The 18,202-nt window shown below is 40.2% G+C and overlaps 1 pseudogene; it reads right to left on the bottom strand.

The window, feature by feature from the left end:
• Positions 1 to 3,995: 3,995 nt before the first annotated feature.
• The window catches only part of LOC128375016 (complement C3-like), a 32,420-nt pseudogene continuing 18,213 nt past the window's right edge, over positions 3,996 to 18,202 (bottom strand).

The following is an 18,202-nucleotide window of genomic DNA, read 5'->3' as shown; positions in this document are numbered from 1 at the left end:
GTGTGTGTGTGTGTGTGTGAACAAAATGGAAAACATTACATTCTTTCAGTCAGATAAATCAGGCGTTGCAGGTCATTTCTGCTAAGGACAGTCCCATTCATCTATGCCTCTTCTATAGAAGATGTGATATATCACATTAAAGGGCCACATGCTGCCCAATTTATTCTCACGAGGGCCGAATCATCAAAAAGATGGAAGGAAGGCTAGAAGGAAGGAAGGAAGGCAGGAAGGAAGGACGGCAGGAAGGAAGGAAGGAAGGAAGGAAGGCAGGAAGGCAGGAAGGCAGGCGGACCTAGCCCACGGGCCGCATGTTTGACATCCCTGCTTTAAAAGCAGACATGTGTATGTGATTGTTGTCTTCACTTACAGTCTGAGTTTTGATGAAGTCTACCTTAATTTGGTTTTTCCACCAAATTGGAACCAGTGCAGGAACAGAGGAAACACTGTGCTCAGATCAGCTTCACCTACGTCTCTTCAGGTAACTGCTGCGTAGGGTGGAGTTATCTGATCTGGGAAGTGCAGGAGCTCCTTCATGGCTTTGCCAGTTAGTGCTTGTACTGTATGACATAATGCAGAACATCTGGTGGCAACACACCTGCTAATTGTGTTTTTATTTATTATTACACCGAGACCGAGTTCCGCATTTCGTCCTTTTAATGTTTCATGGGCAGAATGACAATAAAGTATTTTATTCTATTCTATTCTAAGTGCACCACAATAGGATGCCAACACTCGATTACATACTACTGTAATGGAGCCATGAGTCCTATCTGTGAGAGCAGCAGGATTAGATTCTCCTTGGTAGCAACCTGCTGGTATTCATGTGCCTCAAGGGCATCCAACAATGTATCACTGTCAACAGAGCTGGAGTCTTCTGAACCTTTCAGAAGGACCTTTCTCCGCTGATCTGATATGTACTACAGGAGGGAACATGTGCCTCTTCAAGGAATGGAGATGCCAGTTTCACTGTGAAACAGCGTACAATACTCCACCCTACTGCTAAGATTCTGACAGCTGCTTGCCACTTCTCACACTGATAATCATGTCTAATAAAGAGAACTCTCACGTCTCTTCTCCAAGTGTTGCTTCCAACGCCCTTTCTTCAAGTTTTCCATTGAGTAGACGCATCTTAATAAAAACCTCACTACTTACAATGTCTGGATTTGCGAAGGCTTTGATTAGGTCAATAAGACAATGTGCCCTCCTAATAATCAGTGTAACAGAAGCAGGTTCAGGATCACTCAGTGTCTGCTCATTCCATGGCTCTGTAACAGATGCAGGTATCTGTTCTCCTTATGTAAGATGATGATTTGGCGGCAGTGCTGGCCTTCAACAGCTGCTGAACATATGTTCTGATTATGGGATCAAACATGATGTGTTACGTTTTTAAAGTGTTGTCATGATATATAGAACAATGGAGGACAAGGACCTCAACTTCCCAGACTTTTATCTATCAGGGTGAGAGCTCTCTGTTTGTAAAAAGGCAAAATATTTGGGGACTTCACACACATCAAATGTCTGACGTTGTTGTTGATGATGATGATGATGATGATGATGACGATGATGATGATGATTATGATGATGATGACATATATGCTCCAATATGTTGGCAAGAAAATGTTATGTTTTCTGATCATATCAAGATAGCACTGTGTATACTGCCCCCTTGTGGGCAAAGTGTAAAAATGAGAGCATGCAGAGGCTTCAGGTTGCCTATAATGACTGCGGTCAGTTATTACTCAATAAAAACAAGCAACTTGTTCTGTAATGCTGGACTCAATACTGTTCAGGTTCTATTGAGACACCTGATGTACAAATGTATTAAATCACTAAGGAGAAATTCTCATTTACAACACAACAACACACAAAACATTAATAGGTAAAATATTGATAGTAAAAAATCTAATTTTAAGGCCTTTTGCAGATTGTTCCATGTGTAAGGTGCATTATAAGACAATTGTATTTTTCCTATTTCAGTTCTGACTAGTGGAGTATAGATCAAGTACCAATATCATGTGACTACACATGGGTTAAAATATAGTATGTAGAGGCAAAGCAGATTTTCTATAAGAAGACTCTTTAAGTGCCTTTTATAAGAAGCTACAGGAAAGTTAGTGATGACAGTAAACTCAGCAGACTGGTTGTGTGAGTGGGAGGTTTAACCATCATCCTGCAGACAAAGCTCTTTCTCTGTGCTACACTGTGAGTTCTGCTGGCCAGTCATCACTGATGTGCTTCCCTGCTCCACAGGATCAACCTGCAACTGCAACATCAATAACAGCAAGACTCACTCTGCTCAGCACACACTGTGTACATGCCAGGAGAGGTTCTGTAAGCCATGCACACAATGGTGAGTCCTTAGAATGAGAAACTATGCTGCCTGCAGGTTTCAGTAGGACTAATGTAAAAAGACTTTCTGGGATTGAATAGAAGACCCAGTTCAAATAAAACAGATAACAAAACCACACAGTTGTAACACAACAAATAGGTAGAAGAAGGTGCTTAAGAAAACTGTTAAAGGGAAATTAAGCTTGTTAATTTACTACTAAACATTGTTCTGAATGAATTTAATCCTTACATACTGTTCATATTCTACACACTCGCAGTATGTTCCAGGTTAGTTTTACGACTCTAGGGTCCAATAATCCCCTGATAAAAAGTGTCTATACTAAATATTGAAGCACAGATGTGTTTAGAAAGCATCAATAGTCAATCTGACTGATCAATAAATGTGATTAAACCTTGATTCATGTTTCAGAGAGCAGAGAGAGTGTATTTTTAGCTCCTATCACACAATATCATGTCCTATTTGACCTAAGACATGAAAATATAACATAGCAATAATGATGTAAATGTATTGAATGTAAAGGTAAAATGAGCAGAACTTTATGGAAGTGTGGGGTTTATTGTAGAACCATTAGAGCCATCAGTCTTCACTGCTACATCATAGAAACTACTACTTATTAAAACTATGAACTATTCATTTAACATAAACACATGGCAATAGATACAGCTAATATTTGACCCAGAACAGCATCAATGGACACATTTTTTAGCACCTATACAAGAGTATAACATTTTAAAATATTTTCATTTTCATACATTTTGGGCCACTTTAGCAAAAGTCATCAAATTTCAGAGTAAAAGACATTTGGGGTGTTTTTACAGCTGTCAACATGTCAAAAAGGGGTCAGGACCTGATTGGAATGTAAGGGTTAAGACAAGATATGCTATACAAAACTTGATTGCAGGGTAAATAATAAAAAGCTCCATAAAGGCAAATTTTTCCGTACTAAAGACATAAATCTTAAAACAAATGCTCACAAATATATAGTTTCATTTATTTAAAAAAAAAGAAAATTGAGTAATTTCCTGAAACAGTTGTCCACTGTACTCTAGTCTTTATCAAACATTATTATGATCAAACACTTATGATGACAAAGCAAAGAATGAGGATACTCCTTCTTCTATACTGTATAAACATACTGTGTATTTACTCAGAGCACTCAGTTAGCTGTCATGAGAGATTAATGGGGAATTGTAACCACACCCTTTATCAACTGTGGCTACATACAACACCAGGATGTTGTGATGTATATGGTAGTGATTATAACCAATATAAGATATACAGTGTTACTAAAATGTTTGTAGCCATCCCCCTGAGAATTGTGTATTGAACCTCAATACTGATATCAAATTCTAAATCAGCAGAACATTTTTTCCAACTACTTTTGTCAAAAGAGTACATTCATCAAGTTTGCGAGAGGAACAGGGGTATTATTGTTCATGGTCAGCATATCCTCAACACCTGGGCACAGTGGTAGTATGGAGCTAAATTAGGGTCATATGTTTTATTCATTCTAAAAAGTGATTTGAAACTGAAATTCCAAGTTTTGATATTGAAATATGAAAAAAAAAAGTATTTAAAAAAATATAATAATAATAATGATAGATTTGTTTTCGTGCAAATCTTTTCATTTTTTACAGTTTCAAAATTTTCTTTTTGGTTTCAAATCCCATTTTTTCAGTTTATTTCTTATATACAGTCTGTGGTTTCAGGTCAAGTTTTTTCAGTTTCAGAGTTTTGACCCTGATTTTGCGTGATGGGCATGGTATGGTATATACAGTATATGGTATATATATGGTATATATATATAAGTGAATGTAATACTAATAAAAGTCATAACCACCAAAACCGCCCGTTGATGCTGTCTCGTCATCACCTCGTCTTAGTCATGGAAAAAAAACGGTCATTGACGAATATGTTTCGTCTAGTTTCGAAAGATAAAGTTTTACACAAAATAAAAGCTGATTTTAAAAGAACACTTTATTTCCTTCAGTTTTACTTCAGCTGACATCCAAAAAATTCATACTCCGGGGAAGAAGTTTAGCTTATTGATGCATTAATAGAACATGAGTGTTAATGGATATAGATGGATGGATAGAGAGAGAGAGAGGGAGGAGGAGAGAGAGGCCCAGTGCATCATGGGGGTCCCCCGGCAGTCTAAGCCTATGGCAGCATAAGTTAAGAGCTCAAAGAGCCCTAACTATAAGCTTTATCAAAAGAGTAACCATACAAAAGCAATAAACAGCATGAGCCCATCTAATCAAAAAGTTATTGATCTTCAGTCAGAGAGAAAAAAAAAAACTAAAATGTGACGTTTGTGACACTTCTGTAATCAAAGTCACAGTTTAGTTTTGTTAGTGAATGTATTTTAGTTCTGAGTGCAGGTGCTATTGATTACTGCAGCACTGTTTTAGCACTGTTTTACTCTTTTAGGCACTTTATTTAGATTCTTATTCATCATACAGTACCATTTGTGAGGCATCAAAATAGTCCCAAATTCATTCTACAGCATGACAACAACCCCAAGCATACAACCAGAGTCATTTATAGTCTTTATAGTCTTGCTAGCAATGTCTGTCAGTCGGTACACTGCTTTGGTCCAGATTGAAATATTTCAAATATTGAATGGATTGCCATGGAATTTGGTACAAATATTAATGTTTCCCTCAGAGTGAATTGTAATCACAACTTTGGCTTTAATCTGCAAATATTAGCTAACTCTCTAGTAAGATAGTGAACATGGTAATCATTACGTCTGAGTAACATCAGCATATCAGCATTTTTATACAGATCATGTAACTTTAGAATCACTCTCTATCCTATCTTTACTCATGTTCAATATGAAATAGTTTCTAGTTTACGGACAATGCAGAATGATCACACATAAATAACAAATGTATGCTTACATACAGACTGATTAGATTATCCATGATACATCATCCTGTTTACCTTCAGCACATGTGCATTCGGTTCCTCTGCAGAGCACCAAAAGCTCTCCAGCTATTTTCTCTGGATGGTAGAATTTCACACAACGTGTCCCTACAACGAGAAATTGAGATATTTAGAGAATATTTTGTGCCGATTGCAGTATATTATAAAATGTACATAAAATTTTAGAAAATCTAATCTGCTTATCCACCCTATGTATTACTCTGAACATTTAGCAGCAGCAAATAAAAACTCTTCAAGCATACAGAGACAGCATACAGTAGAAGTGTCTTTGAGACTCACTGTCATAGTAGTCATAGACAGACACAGCAGCTGGTTGTAAGATGCCCACTTTCAGCTTCTGATACAGAAAGAACAAGGAAGAGTCAAAAGTAGAGGAAGGTAGTACTGATGCCTCACTTTGTCCAGGTAGATGATGAGTGAGCCTCTTTCTGACAGGACTGTGTCCATCTCATATTTCGCAATGGTGCGGGCATGACCTTTGGCCAACTACACACACACACACCATCAGTCAACTTCCTTAACTATAAAACGTTTCCTCTACATGGGTATGTGCATATCTGTAAAGGTTCTTACTAAGTTGAGGTCGTCTGTGTTAACAGTGAAACCAGTTAGCAAGCCAATATCCAAGATTGACATGGTTGCATCACGCTTCTCGCCTTTATACCTGAACACAGAAAATGGACAGAAAATTTTAAAAAGCAATAAAACAGATGGAGAGAAAGTAAGAAAGTGAAACTTTAAAAAAAATCTAATATCAGATATCTAATCAAATATCCTTAAAGATTACAGATGCTTCAAATAACATTTTAAATTAGGGAAAAGACTCAGATCTTTCTCTTGGGCTCGTATTTTTCTGATGCAAGAAAAGGAAGAGTTGATAACAAAGAAATGAATCAGGGCCCTGAGGGGCAGGGCAGGTAAAAATCATTGCTGATGTTATGGCGCTTTTCCACTACACAGTTCTAGCACTACTCAGCTCAACTTGGCTGGTCTTGACTCGGCTTGGTTCGTGGGCGGGGTCGTCATAGCACGGCTCCGCAATACTGCCGCGACTTCGTTTTATACGCGACACCAGGCACTGTTTATTCACATTATCAAAGTCACAATAAACTTTATATCCAAACCTCGGACCTGTACTTCAGACCTGTAGTGAGGGAAATATGATCCACCGTAAACACGGTGCATTTTATTTTGAAAATTAACCCGGTGTTTTATTTTGTATTTTGTACACGATTTCCTGTCCACACACACACTGACTAAAATAGAGCGTTTTATTGAAATATTACCCATATTTAAGCACGTTGAATAAGTGGAAGGCCACTAGTTAGACCATAACTCACAGGTTGAAGTTGCTCCACTGTCACGTCTCCTCAGTTATCCATGATGCATCTCTCTCTCTCTCTCTCTCTCTCTCTCTGTCTCTCTCTCTCTCTCACTCTCTGTGACCGAGTGGAGCCGCAACGGATAAAGAAGCAGCTCAACACACACAACAACCCCGTATTACATGAAATGGGTACAGTTTTTGTACCGCCGTTTTTTTTACATCCCTAACAGGAATTTATTAATGTTATTTAAAACAAACAAATAAACACACACACACAGAGGGCACTTTTTAATACGAGGCAAAAAGGGCAGGGGCTCAAGCACCCCTAGGGCCCTATGTGTGCATGTGCCTGCGCGACACAAACACAAACAATGGAGGCAGTGGTGTACTTGCTGCTGTATGTGACTTTCTGTCTCACACAAAGCAACAAAATTGAGGCGTATGGCTGTAACGCTGTTGCCGGTATTTAAAAATGCCGGGTTTGATTCTTGTGTGGGACGGCTCATGACACTTCCAGTGATGACTCTTCTGACTAATCAGTAGCCAGCAGTCTGTTGAGTTCACATTTAGTCTCGGCTCGCTTGGAACCTCAGCAGAGCAGGTACTAAAAAAGTACCAGGTACCAGGTACTATCCTACGGAAGCGCATTGCATTCACTGGATAAAAAAAAATTTAGACACCTTATCTCTATCCCTATCCGAGATCTCTTCTCGTAATTACGAGATAAGGTGTCAAATTTTTTTTTATCCAGTGAATGCAATGCGCTTCCGTACTATCCCTAGTGGAAACACAAAAAAAAAAAACGAGTCGAGGTGAGTCGTGCTAGAACTGTGTAGTGGAAAAGCGCCATTTGTTACTGAAACACTGGTCATTATGACTTCTTGATTGGACTTACAAAATCTTTATTGTCAGCTTGTATACCATCTCATCCTCATCCATTTTATCTGGAACAGCAAATCATTAGAGCATTGCTATGTTAGAGTTTTTATCATTTAAGAAAAGTAAAAAGCAACAGAGTAATATATGAAGAGGAAGAGACAGGTCATCAACTTGCCTTTAATGAGCTGCACAGACAGGTTAAACTTTTGACAGTCACTCTCCTCTTCTTTAGGCGGACGGTAATACAGCGACACCATCTGTCACATTGACACAAGTACATCTTAATATTGAATTCAGTTTGACAAATGAAATAATTTGGAATTCCAAAAGGACACACTAATAAACAACAGATGATCAGAACAAAAATATTTTTACTTTCACCGTTGCTTCTCCTGTGCCCTTGGCAGTGACTTTTATATCCTGGTTAATATCATTCATCTGTTGGGATTTAAATATGCACACACACAGGTCAGCAGGGAAGGCACAGACAGAAAGCAGAGGGCATGATGGGTAAAATGGTGCCCTGTGTGTTTGGGCGTAATGATTGTGTGTCTCACTTTAGATGTTCTTGTGGCATAGTGGTTGTCATTGTTGAAGTTGTACTTGTCAGGGTCTGTCTTGATAGGCAACAGGATGTCTACATCCAGATTATAGTCTGGTTCTTGTGCACTTGTCCAGTAATCAGCTGAACAGGGGTGAACTTGAGCCCAGTTGACCTTAAAAAAACTGCAGCACAATGAATGGTATGTAAATGCACAGTATCAAGGTTGACAGAGAGGTCTGTTACCTGAGTTGATCCAAAGCCTCCACCCACAGACTGCTGTTTGTTGAACCATCTCACAACACGTTCAGCATTCTCAAATTTCTTAAGAGAAGCGAAGAAAATGGTTGAAATCTGTGTAACTATATTATTTTAGTTCTTTCCTGTCACTTTCTAAAGCCAAGTATACATTTTTATGTCATCTTGAAGAGACTTGAAACTTGTCTGATACAAACAATCACAATAAAACATAATGTCTGCTTTATTTTTACATTTGACATTACCAACAGACATTTCACTGACTTCAGTATCCAGTCAGGGAAGTACCTCTCTTTACCAACCATCAGCCCTTCAGGTGAAGTAATAGGAATAAAGACTCTGTTGTATGTTTTCTGTAACATGATGCACTGGTGAAACACACATAATTAGGACATGCTCACCTCAGCCTTGACCAAAGCCAGAAGAGCATAAGCTGTGGCTTCCCGGGTGTAGACATCTCCCTTAGGTACAGGCCAGTGGTCTAACTCTGAATCACACACAGATTAATATGTGAAAAATGTAATAAAAAGTCTGACTGATAAGGCCTTTATGACACTGATATTGTTATTGTCATTATTATTATAATTATTACTCTAGGAGTGGAAGAGAGCGTTTGGTTATTAATAACAATTAATAATTATCATAAATAATTATTAATTATTAAAAGGAAATTAAAGCATAATCAATACTAATTGTTCAATTGGGGCACCAATTTGGGAAACAATAACCAAACAGTTAAATTAGCCTCAATCTATGCACAATAATCACAAGACACTTCTAACAATGTATTACCAACCATCAGTCAACAAGTTAACCAATGACCAGTTATAAACTGTCCTACTACTATATGACTCATAGACAAACACTAAACCAGCACTGTGTATGAGTAAATCTGTGCAAACAGGCAGGGGTGTGTGTGTGTGTGTGCGTGTGTGTGAAAGAAACAGGAGGGGTGGATACGGGGTCATTAGGCCTGGGGGAAGGGTCTGAGGGTGCCCTTCTGGTGCCATTTCCTTTGTTTGAGCGGCAAAGGAAAAGTCAAATCAGGCTTCCCTGATTCCATTTGGTGCCCCTCAGCAGACAAAGGAGCCCATGTGCTCCTAAGTCAACAGTAAAGTAAAGGCTGATTATGATGCTGCACTATTACTACTACTACCAACGCAAAGTAAATAACATTGGCTCAACATTGATGAATCAAACTACAACATTAAAATATTCTTAAATGTACTTGTTAGTAATAAAAACAATGTAACATACTATCAATATGCTATCGTCATATTACACTCTAGAAGCAGCCAGTCTATAGTATCAGCTGATAATATTTCTGTACTTTTACTTAATAAATACTATTAATTGTAGTAGTATTATTATAGTTTGGAGTATTTTATTTGGCATATTCTTAGACAACAGCATTTCTTGGATCTGAATACTTCCACTGCTTTTGAATGTCATGAACAATGTTGAAATAATTTGCTATGATGGACAATCTATGTAAAAGTGATACTGTTTCTTAATTACATCCAACATATTGTTGGTATTTCTGTACTGCAGTTTTTAATGTCTAATGTGTTCACTGATATTCCTTTATCTGCCATAACATTAAATCTATAGATGCTGTTTCTGGATATGTTTAATATGATGTTGTGTGACACCACCTGAGAAAACAAAATTGTTGAGTATGTCCTGGTTCAGTTTGTTTTCATTGGCCAGGGCATATGATGTCATGGCAACAGCATATGGGTTGGTGAGACGCGGCAGACGCTTTTCCAGGTAGGCAACAGCTTTGGCTATACTGCCTGGCATACTCTGGAAAGTTGGGGCAGATGAGGGAAGGAGGTAGAAGAAATGTTAGTGAACACAAGATACTTTAAAATAGGGGAGAAGACAGCAACTCATTTTCAGTATCCAGTCTACAGTATATGTTAGAGCAGTATTTGAACCTGGGATATGTCTGGATTGTTCACTCTCTTACTATCTTCTTTGCCTTAAAGCGATGGTTCGGCGTAATTTCGACCTAGCCTCATATGCACCATTACGTCTATCTAAACACCTCCTCAGCACTTTTTTTTCATTTGGTTGCAAAATAGTTAGAGAGCTATCAGCCAAATGTCTTAGTACAGGCCCTAATGGAACCAACAGTGTATCTTGTAAATTACCCCACCAATAAAGCCTGGATTGTTATCAAACTTCTGCAGTAGTATAAATAGAGTTTTTACTCAGAAATCCATGCATTGGAAAGTTTGTAAGTACACCAGGAGTTTATTAAAATAACACTTACCTGATGGCTTTTACTCTGCTGCTACTACTAAAGCTGTAAACATCATCGAAATCTCGTGCGATCACTGAAATACTGTGTGGTCGCGCGAGATCCCGCACAGAATGAAAAAATAAACCTGCTGAGGGAAAAATATGTTAATGGTGAGGTACTCACATTAACTGTGGTGTCACATAGCGTGCGTGACTCCTGCAAATGAGGCAGAAAGCTGTCATGGAGGCATCTGAATCTGCAGCCTGAACATCACACCTAAACACAGTTGTTGGAACATCATTATCATCAATATCAGCAGAATAAACATCTATTTGTTCATGTAATGCAAGATCATAGTGATGTGATTAGTAATTGTTTCAGCATCAATTAATGACTGATGTAACTGAAATTAGTGTACATACAGTCATCTGTCCTTGGCTCACTTGTCCAACTTCTCTAAACATGCCATCAGGTAGCTGTGCATGCAGAATCAGAAACTTGACAGCGCCACAGATCACATATGTTTCTATGTCCACCAAACTTTGGGCTATGGCAAACATCTTGGCAACATATGCTGTCAGCCTTAGAGAGCAGAGGAGAGGGTGTAAAAGTTTACTTTCATTTATTGTCACATAAAATACATCCTCACAAAGTCAAAATCTCAGTAAAAGGAGGATGAGCAAACATTTGAATATGTGTTCATGAATGTTTGATGCCTCACCAGGTGCTACTTTGTGCCTTGGGCCACACAGCAAAAGAACCATCTCCCTTACGGTAGTTAAGCTGGTTCTTGTAGCCTGGACACAACCAAAATACACAACCTTTTCACTGACTGCTTTTCAGCTCATTTTATCCAATGGATCTCAATTTGAGGAGCCTCGTTAAATTGTTTTCCTCATTTACATTCATGTTTTCTTTTCTGCAATTATGGCACTTTCCAAGTAATGTTGATTGTCCCAGTGAAACCTGCTATAGTCTATGTGTTGCACTTAACCCATATTCTGAGTGTTCCTGTCCCAGATCGGTGGGGCAGGGGCAGTATGCATTTTTGATTCAAGCCCTGCCAAAATCAGAATTATAAAATCCAACCCCAAGCTTTATGTGTTATTTGTTGTATCTATGTTTGCCCACCAGTTTTGATGTGTTGAAGAGCTTCATTGCGCTTATTAAAGCCCACAGCTTCCCACTTGTTGGTTTTGTCCAAATACGTGGTCGCGATGACAGGCAGGGTCATTTTGGCAATGTTCTGCTCTCCACAGCCTGAGGGCTGGAAGATCAGACTACCCATTGACTTCCCACCAATGGTATTCTCCACCAGTGCACCTACTTGCTCTCTCCCTGCATGCACACACACAGAAACTAAACCATTAGAGATCCACTAGAAGAAAGAACCAAACAAACATGTAAAGGTCCTGCACAACTAGTGAAGTCATTGTCAGTGATACACATACAACAGTAACAGTTTACAAAGTTTTTTTGTTCAGGCACTGTATCATATGGCATGCCCAAACAACATCTCACCTGTCACAGAGATCACTGTGTGAGTAGGTGTGTTTGGAACCAATTCTGTTTTTGGAATACCACTGTTGAGAATTTCTTCTTGTGTACCACCTAAATGGACACACCATGAGCAAGTTGGAGGATTAGTAAAAAGTGATGAAAACATATTACTAAATTATTACTTTGTTGTCAGTGGTGTAGTGGAGATTTTTTGAGTGGGGGAGGGCTGTTTTTATGAGTTGCCAGATATGAAAACTATAGCTAATCAGTTATAAAAAATCAACATCACCAACAACATTTATAGTGTTTGCTGTACTGCTTCTTTCTCATAACCACACACACACACACACACACACACACACACACACACACACACACACACACACACACACACAAGTCGTACCAATTTATAATAATACAGGCCTAGATTCACACACACAAGTCACACACGCATTGTATAGCCTATGTACAATGTTAAATCTGAAGTGTGACTTCAGTCTTACAATGAGCAGACAGCGCTGCCATAATAAAAAACACCAGTGTAATTTGCATTTGATGTTTTGCTTTTCATTAGGCTACTACTCCAAAAACTGTTAAATGAATTGCCGCAGAGGGTCAGAACGGTTATTGCAGGAATTGGTTACAGGTCTCGTTCTCCTGCCTTCTTTCTTGTGCTACTTATTATTAATGTCTTTTTATTTTTTAATCATGCTGAAAGAAGTGGTCGGATGGCGTTCCCCCGTGTCCCCTGCCCACTACACCCCTGGTTGTGCCCATACTGTAGCAATTTAATGGTTAAAAATGATCACACAAACCTTCAGGTTTCAGAGTTATACTTTTAGGAGATTTAACCAGTTCCCCTTCAGGCTGAAAAACAAAGGTTAGTTGTTATTTCTGTTTTTCTTATTTCCAGTTGCATTTAAAAAGACTGATACACAGCAAACAAGTTTTTTTGATATGGATCAAAATTAAGCCCCAAAAGATGAGTATTTCCCTTTACTGACAATGACTAATATGACATTGATCTCAATGAAGTGGCTACTCAGTGCAAATCACTGAAAGCCTCTTACCACCACCCGCAGTAACTTCATGATTCCGTCGCTGACAAATAAGTCTTTAACAACTGCTTTGACCTCTATTTGGTATTCTCCTGTCTTCATAGGAATAATAATAAAGGGTACAGATCGTGTTGTTTCTCGACCAATTTCAACCTCTTGACGATACCTTCCTTTCTTAGATGCTGAACTGCACACATGCTCTCTCTCAATCAGATCCAAACGCACCTTGAAAGCAAAGCAAAGATGGAGAAAGAAAATGAGGTACACACTGCGAAAAAGGCAAGCTAAAATATAGGAAAAAATACTTAATTCCAGCAGAAACTGACTCAATGCGAGTGAAATGATCTGTCCATGCAGCAAGATCATTTTACTTGACAAAATATCCTAAAATAAGCAAACTCTGGTAAGTGTCCATGGGTTTGAAATCATGAAGCGATCAACCAGTATACTGTAAGAGTTTGGTTTAGAGCCTGCTCTATGTGTAAAGTGCCTTGAGATAACTTTGTTTTGATTTGGCGCTATACAAATAAAGATTGATTGATATAAGTCCATGTGACTTTCTTGACTGACCTAGCATCTCACAAGAAGCTGGTTCAGTAAGAAAAGTTGTTAACGAGTGATGATTCTTTGAGTGATGAAATGTAACAGTTACTTCACTCATGGTGACAATGGCAAACCAGCACAGGAATTACAATTACCAACAAAAAAAACTAAGCAGACACATTAAACTACATAAATCATAGAGTAACATTTGAATTTTAGAAAAACGCCAAACTTAACAGAAAATTTTAATACTACTCTATTCACTGCAATGCATTATAGGAATGCGGAAGCACGAAAGTAGGCTATGTACCCAGTAGCATACACATATATATGTCTATGCCCAGCAGTAGTGCCAGTGCTGAACAGAGTTTGAGCCGTCTGTGCCTCATTAAAAACATATTTACGCTCGTGCATGGGTGACGCCAGACTGTCTAATGTCATTTTTCTGCGTGCGGAGGGGGACATAAATACTGACAAGGACAAAGTGGTTGGCAGGTTTGCCACCATGAAGGAGAGGAGGATGAAGTTTTAAAAAGGGACCATGATATGCACACAGTTTAACTGTTCGAATTATTTGTTTTATGGAGGATCAAAATGGACTGAACTAAACCAGCAGACAGAGCAGGCTCTGTTCAGCAGGGAAAACAGCTGTTGAGTAAAATAGTAATAATTTACATTTTGGTTGTTAAGAAGTCAGATTGTTAGATTATCACTGCCTGTGGAGTTGTGTTCTCACAAAAATAGTCTCTCTCTCTCTCTCTCTCTCTCTCTCTCTCTCTCTCTCTCTCTCTCTCTCTCTAGCCAGTGTTTGGTTTGCTGGTTCTGACCGAGCTTCTCACCCTATCTCTAAGGGAGAACCCAGCCAGCCTACGGAGGAAACTCAATACAGCTACTATAATACCTACAGCTTGTATCTTGTTCTTTCGGTCACTACCCAAAGACTATAGATGAGGGTAGGAACGAAGATCGACTGGTAAATCGAGAGCTTCGCCTTTCGGCTCAGCTCTCTCTTCACCACGACGGATCTGTGCAGAGTCCGCATTACCGCAGACGCCGCACCGATCCGCCTGTCGATCTCACGCTCCATCCTTCCCTCACTTGTGAACAAGACCCCGAGGTACTTGAACTCCTCCACTTGGGACAGAATCTAATCCCCGACCCGGAGAGTGCACTCCACCCTTTTCCGGTTGAGGACCCTGGACTCAGATTTGGAGGTGCTGATTCTCATCCCGGCCGCTTCACACTTGGCGGCGAACTGATCCAGTGAGATTTGGAGGTCACGGTATGATGAAGCAAACAGGACCATATCATCTGCAAAAAGCCCCATACTCCCGGACAACCACCCACAGTTCTCCCCGAGGGACACGTCGAATGCCTTCTCTAAGTCCACAAAACACATGTGAACTGGTTGGGCAAACTCCCATGCACCCTCAAGGATCCTGCAGAGGGCGGAGAGCTGGTCCACAGTTCCACAACCTAGACGAAATTCTCACCACGCTCCTCCTGAATCCAAAGTTCGACTATCCGATGGACCCCTCCTCTCCAGTACCCCCGAATAGACCTTACCAGGGAGACTGAGGAGTGTGATCCCCCTATAGTTGGAACACACCCTCCGGTCCCCCTTGTTAAAAAGAGGGACCACCACCCCAGTCTGCCAATCCAGAGGCACTGCCCCCGTTGTCCACATGATGCTGCAGAGTTGTGTCAACCATGACAGCCCCACAACATCCAGGGCCTGAGCACCACAGCACCAGTTGGCCGCCTTGACAATGGAGGCACAATGTGTTTGGGTCTGCCAGGTCTGACCGGCATCCCCCACCATCGGAGCCAACTCACCACCAGGTGGTGATCAGTTGACAGCTCCGCCCCTCTCTTCACCCGAGTGTCCAAGACATGCGGCCGCAAGTCCGACAGCATGACTACAAAGTCAATCATTGAACTGCGGCCTAAGGTGTCCTGGTGCCAAGTGCACATATGGACACCCTTATGCTGAGGGACGGAGTGCCAAGGTCCCTGCTTTGAGCTGCCGCCCAGCTCACAGTGCACCTGATCCCTTTGGTCCCTCCTACGGGTGGTGAGTCCATGTGAAGGGAGTCCCACGTTGCCTCTTTGGGCTGTCCTCCCGGCCACCAGGCGCTCGCCACCGAACCCCACCCCCAGGCCTGGCTCCAGGGGTGGGCCCCGGTGACCCGCATCTGGGCAGTGTTGGGAAAGATACTTTCAAAACGTATTCCGTTACAGAATACAGAATACATGCCCAAAAATGTAATTTGTAATGTATTCCGTTACATTACTCAATCTGAGTAACGTATTCTGAATACTTGGATTACTTCCACATTGAATTGCATTTTATAAGTGTAGGAATGCAGCCATCAAATCCTGCTTACTAAACAGGCCTATTCTGGTGTGTTCTTCTGTTACAACTGGCTGAATGTGTTATTCCCAAGTCTCCATAAAAGTGCAATATATTATAGTTTGCTGTAGAAGAACAAAGACTATAAGTGTTTGTTTATGCAATGGATGTTTTGATTGGTTAAAAAAGATAAGATTTGACCAATTTTCCCTTTTCAGTTTCTTTATTTGCTCAGCTGTTAAAAGTGGGTAAAATAGACAAACATAACATATTCTGTTTCTATACAGAGTTTGCTATTAAATCTAGCATTTTTTTCACTGAGCGACTAAGTGCATAGGTGTTGCAACAGATCACCTTAAAATAAAAAGCACCAAAAGGAAACCTGCATTTTCCCTTACCCTTTTCCTGATTTTACAGGATTAAAACATAAAAGGATGATATGAAGCATTGAAAAAAGAGTCAAGATTGTTACAGCTGACTATTTCACTTTCATTAAGAATGACACACTAATAATGGTCCATCAAAATAAAACAAAAACATCACTGAATGTGATGATGGCAAAATAATATTTTTCAATATGCCTATGCCACCAAATATTCATTTTACCCACATGAAACAATGTTATACTGAAAAAACCAACATTACTTCCTGGTAATGTAACAACAAAGGCAAAAATGTCAAAGTTGAACATAACATAGGGTGAAAAACATTTGCAGTAGATGCCTGTGAACCTAAAGACCAATATGTTTTGAGCCATCTACCTACATATTTGACCCACCTACTCTACATGTCAACACTCCAGTAAAGCCGATTTTATCGTAGCAGGAGAGCCTGCTCAAAGTGCTTATCTGTCATTTTGTTACGATGGAGGAGTGAAAATAAGTCCTCCCTGGCTAAAACGTCGCTCGACAGGAGCACTTGATGGCAGAGTAGTATTGTACTTAACAAAGAGGGCTCTGATCATTGGATACATCTTCAATGAAGCCAATGACTTGTCTGGATCCTGAAGATACCTCTGCACCTCTTCCTCCGCTGATGAACTTGTCATCTGTGCTGTCTCAAAAGTGAAGAAGTTGTCATCATCTTCAGGATCACCTCCAACTGCGGCATTCCCAGTGGTGCCCGCATCCTCAGAAGGCTCTGTATGAAGAAGACGAATCTCTTGAATCATTGCTGTTTTCATGGCTAGCCTTTCTTCATCAGCAAGCCTCCACAGTTGAAACTTTGGGATGGTGGAAGCCGCCATTCTTGCCTCATGGGAGGCCAACACCTGTCCAAATCGAGTGTCAATGGCTTTTATAACAGCTGAGAGAATGTGGATTGAGAACTGCACTTGGGTCAACTTTTCAGCTAACTTGACTTTTAGGCTGAGAATGGTGGGAACTATGTATCCAAAGTAACAGTTATTCTCTCCCTGGAGCAGGTTGATTGAGTAGGCAAGAGGTTTCAGAATGGCTGTGTACTCTTTCAGAAACAATATCTCTTGAGGATGCAGTTTGGCCACTTCCAGCTGATCACAGATTCCACTGAGCTGACTCTCAGTGAGACTCATTAACTTCTCGATTGCATGATACTCTGAGCTCCACCTAGTCACTGAAGGTACCAAACATCTCCACCGGAGCAATTTCCTCAATTGCATCAGCAGCAGCTGATGAGCGATGAGCCTTATTCCAGATTGCAGCACATTTTGACATTGCACTTCTGTATAATTTTCGAGAAACACCCTGTGAGGCAACTTTGCTAAGATCAGTCGTGGCAACAAGATTCAAAGTATGCGCGGCACATCGATGGTGAGGTGGCAAAAAGAAGTTTAGCTCCTCTTCCTCTTGCTCCTCCTGAAGAACTGCAGAGATATCCACATCACCTGTACTATCCGTCTCATCCATTTCATTCCCTCCATATTCCTTAAACGCCTTAACGAAATTGCTACCATTGTCAGTGACTGTGGCACTTACTTTGCCTTGGATCTGGAATTCCCCATGAATCTGACTAATTTTGGCAGCAATGACGTCATAGGTGTGGCGGCCCCTTATTCTTTCACATGCCAACGCAGCAGACTTTCGGTCTAATGTCTCTGGCTCAATCCAGTGACACGTGATTCCCATGAAACTCCTATGATGAGCCGTCCATATATCTGCTGTTGTGCACACGGTTTGTACATCCTGAAGAGTTTCAGTAAGTGCCTCCTTCATATTTTGA

The sequence above is a fragment of the Scomber japonicus genome, chromosome 16, assembly GCF_027409825.1.
Source record: "Scomber japonicus isolate fScoJap1 chromosome 16, fScoJap1.pri, whole genome shotgun sequence".
In the NCBI taxonomy this organism is placed as follows: domain Eukaryota; kingdom Metazoa; phylum Chordata; class Actinopteri; order Scombriformes; family Scombridae; genus Scomber; species Scomber japonicus.
This window is presented reverse-complemented; position numbering and strand designations above follow the sequence as displayed.